Raw genomic sequence first — 10,996 nt, forward strand, 5'->3', positions numbered from 1 at the left:
ATAATCACATGACCCATAAAATGGGGCTTGGGCCAAGCTCAGGCCGGCCACCCTAGATCTTGGGCCCAATTTTTCTTCCAATTTTTTTCTTGGCCCAATTCGTTGAACACTCGGTTTGTAATTTCCAAAATTCCAAATTTGCCCTCGGCCTTCCCCGATGTCTTTACACCAATAATTTCATAAACGACATAAGCATAATGACTAAAATCAATTTATCTCCTTATAACATACAAGTCTTAATTATTTCCATGATTTCCAAACATGCGAAAACACGGGACATAACAATACGCGCCGACTCGTTAAAGACTCGAGAAAATGGAGCTCGCCAATCCCGCTAGAACATCTTCTACTAATATCTTCACTAAATCTGGGTGTACCAAAAGCGGCATGAAACGCAATTTCGAAAAAGGGGGTCAAGTGTACGTGAGTATGTATCGAGTATGTAAAGCATGAAATATAGTAAGCGGGATCATAACCGAAGTAAAGAGTAAAGAAAATCATAAAACTTGCCTTTAAAACATAAATCATGCATGTCGATATCATAAAATCATCATAAGTACATATAACGTGCCCCGGCCCTTTAAGGAGGGACGCGGTAATTAAAATCATCATATGCATGTACATGTAACGTGCCCCGGCCCTCTAGTGAGGGACGCGGTAAAGGGAATCATCATATGCCATCCTGGCCACCTCCCCCATATCATCACATCATATATATATATATATATATAACGTGCCCCGGCCCTCTAGTGAGGGACGCGGTGAATAATGCGAATGAATTGCACGAATACATGCCACGGCCCCGTGACGCGGTGAAAGACATATTGAGCTTGGCACGAGCAGAGTAGTGAGAAACCATATGCACATAAAACATTATTAAAGACTCAATGAAGTAATCAAAGCGAGTCGTCGTTTGAAAATCGGGACAAAAGTTATATCAAATATCTTTCGGACACTACTCGGAAACATAACAAACATCATAAGCATATCAAAAGACCGTAGGGATCATAGTCATACGTCAAACCAATCCGAGTCCGCCTCGGAAAGTTACGGACCTTATTCACTTTAGGACTTTCTACGAACATATCGAAGCAATCCGAGCCCTTCTCATGAAAGTTACGATTAGTTCGTAGTTACGGAATCATTTAGGAACAAAACTCTTTTGAAAACAAAACTTTTATGCAACTTTTGAAACTTAGTCATACAAAAACATAAGAACCATAATTCGACTACATTAAGAATACGAATATCAAGAAACAAATAAGAATCATAGACATGCTCGGATTGCAAGAATAGAGTTACCTCCAGACTCGTGTCATAACTTACTTTTAACTAAGACATGCCAAAGAAAGAGAGGTTGAGCTTTACATACCTCGTTTGCCTCCTACGCTAACCCTACTTCAGTCTCGGCTTCTCACGATCTACAATAATGTCATTAGACGCCAAGCATTAGCTATAGTCACTTAGAAATCCAATTCCAACTAACACCTTATTTACAGAAATTCCGACAAAGATTTCCCCTATATATTCAACCAACCCCGAGAATTCAACTCGGCCCAAATCATCAACAACAATACCAACAATCATGCTACCAACATCAATAACCCATTTAAATCGCATTCTAGTATTAGCAATTCTTCTCTACATAACTCATCAACATTCCATCTACATTCAAATAAGCTATGTGCATTCAAACCAACATCATTGATCATACGTCCAAGTGTTAATCCGAAACCATTCAAACACGATTTTCCAAGCAATCCATACAATATTCAAAACAACCCAAACAATAGGCCATTCCACCCGAAATCTTCCAACTACATTAGGAACATCAATAACACATTTTCTTCTTCCAAATTCATAAACTATATCAATAATTCCATACGTTAGCATTATCATTTTCATCAATACAAGAAATCATATTACAATTACATTCGCTTCCAAAACAGCCCACATAATTTACAACTCCATTTAAATCATTAAACCTTCATTTTACATCATAAGATCCATCACAACAACAACCAAAATACTAGGTAAATTTGATTCATTCTTCCTACACCAAAGCAGCCCACTCACGGCCACACACCCACACACAACATTTCATGATTTTCATCCATTTCCATACGCTACAACACGTCCAAAACATCTATAAAACATGTAAAGGAGGATAGAACCTTACCTTCTTCCACTTGACTTCAGAACTCTCTCTCTCGGCCAAGGTTTCACTTGCAAGAACGGATGGTTTTCTTGCTCCAACAACTACTCCACGTTAACGAGGGCCTTCCAATTAGTAGGAAAATAAGGAGAAAATAATTTTTCATGATCAAGCTCAAGGGACCATCTTCGGCCAGCCTTCTTGGCCGAAGCTCTCCTCTCTCTTTTCTCCATCTTTCTTGAATTTTCTATGGTTAAAATGATGAGTTATGTCTTATATTATCATCACTCATATATATATATATAAGTATAGGCACATGGCCGGTCACATGCCTCCCATTTTCTCTCCAATTTTCTAGATTTTTCTCAAGTCAATAAATGATGAATATTAATCTTGCTTCATGACTTGTACCCACATATATATATATATTTGGCTCCCAAAAATATGTAGTGTACACATGTGCCATTTCATGGCATGAAAATATTGGCCAACCTTAGGTGGGGTCCACACCATGCCCCACGGCCACATGGCCATTTGGCTACTTAATGAAATATTTTTTCCAACTCTTAGCCCTTAATTTCCTTATTCCAAATTTACCCTTAATGCTCCATACCAATAAAAGGATGAATATGCAACTTATACTTAAAAAAAAATCGGAAATAGCCTTGTCCATAGCTTGTCGCAACTAACTTAAAATATTTCAACGTACGAAATACGGGATATAACAATATCCTCTATCATCCGGAAAAAGCGAATGTTGTAGCCGATACTCTCAGTCGGCATTCTATGAGAAGCTTAGCTCATGTTGAGGCAGACAAATGAACTATGACGAAGGAAGTACACTGCCTAGCAAATCTAGGAGTCCAACTTATGGACTCCGAAGATGGTAGCGTAGTTGTTCAGAATAAGGCTAAATCCTCCTAAGTAGCCAAAGTGAAGGAAAAACAGTTTAGTGACCCCTACTTATTGAAGCTGAAAGAGGGGATTCATAAACACAAGAATACGGCTTTTGAACAAGGGGAAGATGATAGTACTTTGAGATACAGAGGCAAACTATGCGTTCCAAACTTAGATGGGCTCAGAGATCGGATTATGTCTGAAGCCTACAATTCCAGGTATTCTATTCACTTAGGTTCCACAAAGATGTATCATGATCTTAAGGAGATTTATTGGTAGAACGACATGAAAAAGAACGTAGCAGATTTTGTGGCTAAGTGTCCAAATTGCCAGCAAGTGAAAGCCGAGCATCAGAGGCCTAGTAGGTTGGCTCAAAACATAGACATTCCCGTCTAGAAATGGGAGATGATATACATGGACTTTATAACAGGTCTACCTCGCTCATCCTGCAGATATGACTCGATTTGGGTGATTGTGGACCGACTTATTAAGTCAACGCAATTTTTACCAGTCAAGACCACAGATTCAGTAGAGGACTATGCCAAGTTGTATATTCAGGAGATTGTCAGATTGCATGGGACCCCAGTGTCCATTTTTTCAGATCATGGTTCTCAGTTCACATCAAACTTTTGGAAGTCCTTTCAGAAAGGATTGGGTACCAAGGTAAACCGCATCACAGCTTTTCATTTGCAGACAGATGGCTGGCGAGCTTTAGTATAAATCGAAACAATCGCGGGAAGACAACAAGCGAGGCCATATTTTATTTTGTTTGGCATATGAGTTGCTTATGAAAAATTTAGAAGCGGAATTAATGAGGAAGGTCAAGGGCATAAAAGGAAATTCGCAATATGACTCGTGGAAATATGGAGAAAGACGAAGGGCAAATTTGGAAGTTGGAAAAAATGTTTCATGAACTACAAGAACTAGCCCAAAAAAATAAGTGGGCTTGAAAGTTTTTTTTTTTTTTGGGAAATTTGAAGGCCCAACCGGCCATGTACATGGGTTAGGCCCATGATTAATTAACTCATGGGAATTAAATAGATGACTAAGTCATCTTTATCACAAAATTGTCTAGAGACTTCAAGAAAACAAAAGAAAGAAAAGAAGGAGAAAATCCAAGGGGCCATTCGGCCATAGCAAGAAATTCCAAGGAAAATTTATAAAATTCTTTCAAAAATTATTTTCTACCAAGTAGAGGGTGCACAACAAGGTGAAGTTGTTGTTGGAACAAGAAAGGTTCAAAATCATACAAGTTGCCAAGAGTTAGGCAAGTGAGAAGTTGAAGAAGAAAGGTAAATTCTAATCTTGTTTTATGTGTTATACATGGTTTATATGTGTTGTAGTATGCTAAAATGGATGAAATTCATGAAGGAAAGGAAATTAGTATGTGGCCGTGTATGTTCATATATGAATAAGAATCATATCTCAATTATTTTGTTTAGTGTTTGGTTGTTATGGTTGTGAATGATATGTGGAAGATGGAAGTTGAATGAATTTGGAAGAGAATGTAGTTGTGCATGCATGAAGTGTGGCCGTGAGTGTTGTGTATGTGTGTGGCCGTGAGGTTGTGGTATAGTATGGGAGTTAATGAGTTAATTTTTGTGTAGTGTTTTGGTTGTCGTTATATTGTGAATCCTATGTTGCTAATGAATGTCTAGGGGCCTTAGTGAAGTTGTTGTAGTGGAGACTTGTTTAGAAATTATACGAATGGAATGCAATGTTTCTTTGCATGCATGAAAGACAATATGATTAGTATGATGTTGATGGAATATACATTATAAGGTTGTTATTGTGTTCATCGAAGTTGGAAGGCTTTGAAGAAAGTGGTAAATTGAGATTATGCGTCTTGAATGAAATATGTGAACCGCTAATGTAGTTATTGAATTATGTTAATAGTTTGGCCGGGTTTGAATTCCCGGATTGTGTTTGATGAGAATTTGACTAAATTGAATGTTGAGGATGGTATATTTACAGAGGAAGTCTTTGCCGAAATTTCGGTAGCCAAGTGGTTCCTTAAGATTCTAACTCTAAGTATACTAATGAGAGTTTTGGTAAACATGACCAATTCGCAGATTTTGACGAGATTGCAACGTAAATTTGAAGTAGCAAAAGGAGTGGAAAGAGGTATGTAAGGCTTCACCCTTTTTTCTATGGCATGTCTTAGACGTACTAAGGTGGATACGAGCCTCGGGGACCGTTCCTTTTCTCGAAATCCAAGATTGAAATTAACCACTATTCATTCAATGAAATTGAATTAGAAATTGCGCAAATTGTTGGAAAAACTTCCTAGACATTTAGAACTTATACAAATAGGACCCGAGTACTCTAAGATCCTCATAAGTGACGCCATGAATTATAATATACGTAAATTTGATACGCCGCCTCAATTGGCCCGGGGTGGGCCCCTTTGTTCCCGGATTTTCTTTATTGTTCTATTTGACCTATTGTGAAGTAGAATCTAAAGGAAACTTTGGGTTATTATCTCGACTAATAATAGATAGTTGTTTTAACTAGTCCATCGATTCCAAGGCTTGTTTTCCTTTCTAAAAATTTATAAATGTTTTCTAAAATATTTATTTTTCTCCAAATTAAAGTTGTACAATTTTTGAAAGTCCTTACAACTAAAATGACTACTATGATTCTATGATGGAAATAATGATGCGAAGATGAGGAAATGTCTATGACACTACATAACATGACATGATATAATATGATATGCTATATGTATATATATATATATATGGGATATGGGGGAAGGGATACATGTATATGGAATTGGGAAGGGAACTATGTTTCATTGCCACCTGTCGGCTTTATCATCCCGGACGCGGGATGCCCGGACGCGGGATATATGGGCGAGCCGATATATTCGGTGCTAAGTGGGCGAGCCGACGTTGTTCGGTGCTATGCTATGCCATGATATACTATGATACGCTATGCTATGCCATGATATACTATGATACGCTATGCTATGCCATGATATACTATGATACGCTATGCTATGCCATGATATGCTATGACACGCTATGCTATGATATATACTATGACACCTATGCTATGACATGATAAGCCATGACACGCTATGCCATGATATGACATGATACGATATGATCTCCTATGATATAGTACGACATGATATTATATGATAAGGTATGTCATACTACGCTCTCTATTTTCTATGTCTATGATAAGAGATATCTTCCTAAGATAAGCACGCATAGTATCCGGCCCCGAAAAGGGCCTTCCTATGTACGAGTTATTTTCTTACTTCATTGTATATCCCCGAACCTATGACATGGTGATCCTTACTTATGTTTATACTTGCATTGTTTACCTCCACGCCTTACATACTTGGTACACTATTTGTACTAACGTCCCTTCTTGTGGACGTGCGTTCATGCCGCGCGTCGGCGGAGTAGACGGACTCCGGTTTCTAGGAGTTCTATCGGCAAAGATAGCAGCGCTCCAGTTGCTCCGGAGCCACAGTCTTTTGGTACTACTCTTGTATATGTATTCGGGCACGACAGTACTCGGCCTTTCCTATGTATATGTATACTATGTTAGAGGCTCGTAGACAGCTATGCACAGTAAACGTTTTGTGTTCTGATTGTCCTTGTCGCTGTATAATGTATTGTCAAAGCTTGCTGGTCTATGTATACTAGTATGCTACTAATGTGTATGTCGAAAAAAAAATGGAGCAGTTCATATGGCCCACTTAGTAATAAAGGTAATATGATAGACAAGGGGTGTCCGGTACAAGTATCGGGCACTCGTCACGGCCCGAGTTGGGTCGTGACAGAAGTGGTATCAGAGCGGTTCGGTCCTAGGGGTTTGTCTACGAGCCGTGTCCAGTAGAGTCTTGTTTATGGGTGTGTAGCGCGCCACACTTATAAACAGGAGGCTGCAGGGCATTTAGGAAATATGACCTTCTTTGTACTCTAAATCGTGCGATAGAGCTATGCTATCAGGTTTCCATGTTGTTCTCCTAATCCTATGTTATGATTTCAGTAATGCCGGTGAAGAGGAAAGCCACAGTAGCCCAGAAGGGCAAGACGGTGGCCGAAAAAAGGACTGAACGGGAGCCACCAGCGGAATTGGAAGAAGGTGAGTCTCATAACGAGGCTCCTTCCCAGGCTTTTCATGCTCCCCCCGTGACAGCAGCGCAGGGAGGAGTCCCAGCTCCAGCCCCAGCACCACCAGTCCCCCCGCCAGCAGCTCCGGGCCAGCAGATGGCAGAGGCCATCCAGTTATTGACCCAGTTGGTCGCCGCACAGGCTCAGCGGCAGGATACAGACCCGGGAGATAGGGCGGTGAGCGCAAGAGCCCGTGACTTTATCACCCTGAGACCTCCGGAGTTCTATGGATCAAAACCAGAAGAGGATCCGCAGAGTTTTATAGATGAGATGCTGAGGACTCTGAGGATCATACATGCTTCGGATACGGAGTCCGTAGAGTTGGCTTCATACAGGCTGCGGGATGTGGCAGTTCTGTGGTATAACAACTGGGTATCTTCGAGGGGAGCGAATGCCCCTCCCCCGGTTTGGCAGAGTTTACGGAGGCATTTTTACGACATTTCTTACCACCGGAGGTTCGGCGAGCTCGAGCTGATATGTTTTTGAATCTTAGGCAGGGAAATATGAGTGTCAGAGAATATAGTCTTCGCTTTAACTCATTAGCCAGGTATGCCCCAGCTATGATAGCGGATATGGGAGATCACGTACACCGGTTTGCTAGTGGGTTGGGGCCACACATAATCAAGGAGTGCTTGACGGCTTCACTCCACGATGGGATGACTATTGCTCGCATCCGTGCCCACGCCCAAAACTTGGAGGAACAATATCGGTCACGGAGAGGGGAGCGATATCCGGACAGGGGTTCCAGGAAAAGGGGCAGATCTTTCGGGGCTAGAAGTGAATATAGAGGGGGGCAGGCGCAGGAGCAATTTGAGTATTCAGGCCAATCAGTGGCCAGTGCACCACCTCGATTTGCGGATAGGGGATTTGACCGCTTTGCTTATTCGGGACCGGATCAGGGTACCAGAGCTTCAGGGTCCCAGTACAGAGCCGATTCCAGCAGGACGGGACAACCCCCACTACGGTGTGCTCGGTGTGGCAGACCACACTCTGGGCAATGTTACCGCGAGACGGGTGCATGTTATGCCTGCGGACGGATGGACCATTTGATGCGAGATTGTCCGCTAAGAAATGAAGGAAGCAGAGCGCAGCCCGCCGGGTCAGCAGTGGGTTCGTCACCGTCTGTGCGCCCCCCGGGGCAGGCCTCCCAAGCTCCCGCAGGTCGTGGTCGAGGCAGAGGAGGGGCATCCAGTTCAGCTGGCCCTCCACATCGCATATATGCTTTGGCGGGACGACAGGATCCTGAGCCCTCCCAGGACGCCGCTACAGGTACCTTATCAGCATTTTTCTATTACATGTATACGTTAAATTGACCCCGATTCTATTATATTGTCTACCGCTCATGGTATTATTGAATATAGGGGGAATTCGGAAAATTAGGACGAAAAGTAACCATACGTACAGGTAACAGTGAATACTAGAGACTGCGGAGGGTAGAACTGTAAATAAAAGAGAAGACGTGTTACGTGGGCGTTTTAAAAACTGCTAAGACTCCGACTTGTTCTATATTATGTGATATAAGCAGTGCGAGGGAGTGGAGGCGAAAATACTAAGGCTAAGACGCCGAGATGCATTAAAGTTTCAAGGTTAAGCGTGCTAGGGTGAGAGCAATTTCACGATGGGTGACCCCCTGGGAAATATGCTGAAAATTCCATAAATGTGGGGACAAGAGACGAATGTAAAATTAGGTAGCCCAGTGTAAATTAGAGTGTGTGGGGTGGTTATAAACCCTATAAAAGTTATAAGAGACGGAGACGGACTAGACTAGCAGAAGGGGGTGGATATGTTGAGCGATATGTGAGATATCTACGAAGGAGACCTCCCCGAAGTATTATAATGCACCATGAGGTCAGTTTAACATTCGAGGACGAATGTTCTAAAGGGGGGGAGGATGTCATAACCCGCATTTTAGTATAATCGGATAATTCGAAACAATCGCGGGAAGACAACAAGCGAGGCCATATTTTATTTTGTTTGGCATATGAGTTGCTTATGAAAAATTTAGAAGCGGAATTAATGAGGAAGGTCAAGGGCATAAAAGGAAATTCGCAATATGACTCGTGGAAATATGGAGAAAGACGAAGGGCAAATTTGGAAGTTGGAAAAAATGTTTCATGAACTACAAGAACTAGCCCAAAAAAATAAGTGGGCTTGAAAGTTTTTTTTGGGAAATTTGAAGGCCCAACCGGCCATGTACATGGGTTAGGCCCATGATTAATTAACTCATGGGAATTAAATAGATGACTAAGTCATCTTTATCACAAAATTGTCTAGAGACTTCAAGAAAACAAAAGAAAGAAAAGAAGGAGAAAATCCAAGGGCCATTCGGCCATAGCAAGAAATTCCAAGGAAAATTTATAAAATTCTTTCAAAAATTATTTTCTACCAAGTAGAGGGTGCACAACAAGGTGAAGTTGTTGTTGGAACAAGAAAGGTTCAAAATCATACAAGTTGCCAAGAGTTAGGCAAGTGAGAAGTTGAAGAAGAAAGGTAAATTCTAATCTTGTTTTATGTGTTATACATGGTTTATATGTGTTGTAGTATGCTAAAATGGATGAAATTCATGAAGGAAAGGAAATTAGTATGTGGCCGTGTATGTTCATATATGAATAAGAATCATATCTCAATTATTTTGTTTAGTGTTTGGTTGTTATGGTTGTGAATGATATGTGGAAGATGGAAGTTGAATGAATTTGGAAGAGAATGTAGTTGTGCATGCATGAAGTGTGGCCGTGAGTGTTGTGTATGTGTGTGGCCGTGAGGTTGTGGTATAGTATGGGAGTTAATGAGTTAATTTTTGTGTAGTGTTTTGGTTGTCGTTATATTGTGAATCCTATGCTGCTAATGAATGTCTAGGGGCCTTAGTGAAGTTGTTGTAGTGGAGACTTGTTTAGAAATTATACGAATGGAATGCAATGTTTCTTTGCATGCATGAAAGACAATATGATTAGTATGATGTTGATGGAATATACATTATAAGGTTGTTATTGTGTTCATCGAAGTTGGAAGGCTTTGAAGAAAGTGGTAAATTGAGATTATGCGTCTTGAATGAAATATGTGAACCGCTAATGTAGTTATTGAATTATGTTAATAGTTTGGCCGGGTTTGAATTCCCGGATTGTGTTTGATGAGAATTTGACTAAATTGAATGTTGAGGATGGTATATTTACGGAGGAAGTGCTTTGCCGAAATTTCGGTAGCCAAGTGGTTCCTTAAGATTCTAACTCTAAGTATACTAATGAGAGTTTTGGTAAACATGACCAATTCGCAGATTTTGACGAGATTGCAACGTAAATTTGAAGTAGCAAAAGGAGTGGAAAGAGGTATGTAAGGCTTCACCCTTCTTTCTATGGCATGTCGTAGACGTACTAAGTTGGGTACGAGCCTCGGGGACAATTCCTTTCCTAGGAATCCAAGCTTGAAATTAACCACTATTCATTCAATGAAATTGAATTAGAAATTGCGCAAATTGTTGGAAAAACTTCCTAGACATTTAGAGCTTATACAAATAGGACCCGAGTACTCTAAGATCCTCATAAGGGACGCCATGAATTATAATATACGTAAATTTGGTACGCCGCCTCAATTGGCCCGAGGTGGGCCCCTTTGTTCCCGGATTTTCTTTATTGTTTTATTTGACTTATTGTGAAGTAGAATCTAAAGGAAACCTTTGGGTTATTATCTCGACTAATAAGAGATAGTTGCTTTAACTAGTCCATCGATTCCAAGGCTTGTTTTTCTTTCTAAAAATTTATAAATGTTTTCTAAAATATTTATTTTTCTCCAAATTAAAGTTGTACACTTTTTGAAA

The sequence above is a fragment of the Lycium ferocissimum genome, chromosome 12, assembly GCF_029784015.1.
Source record: "Lycium ferocissimum isolate CSIRO_LF1 chromosome 12, AGI_CSIRO_Lferr_CH_V1, whole genome shotgun sequence".
Taxonomy (NCBI): Eukaryota; Viridiplantae; Streptophyta; class Magnoliopsida; order Solanales; family Solanaceae; genus Lycium; species Lycium ferocissimum.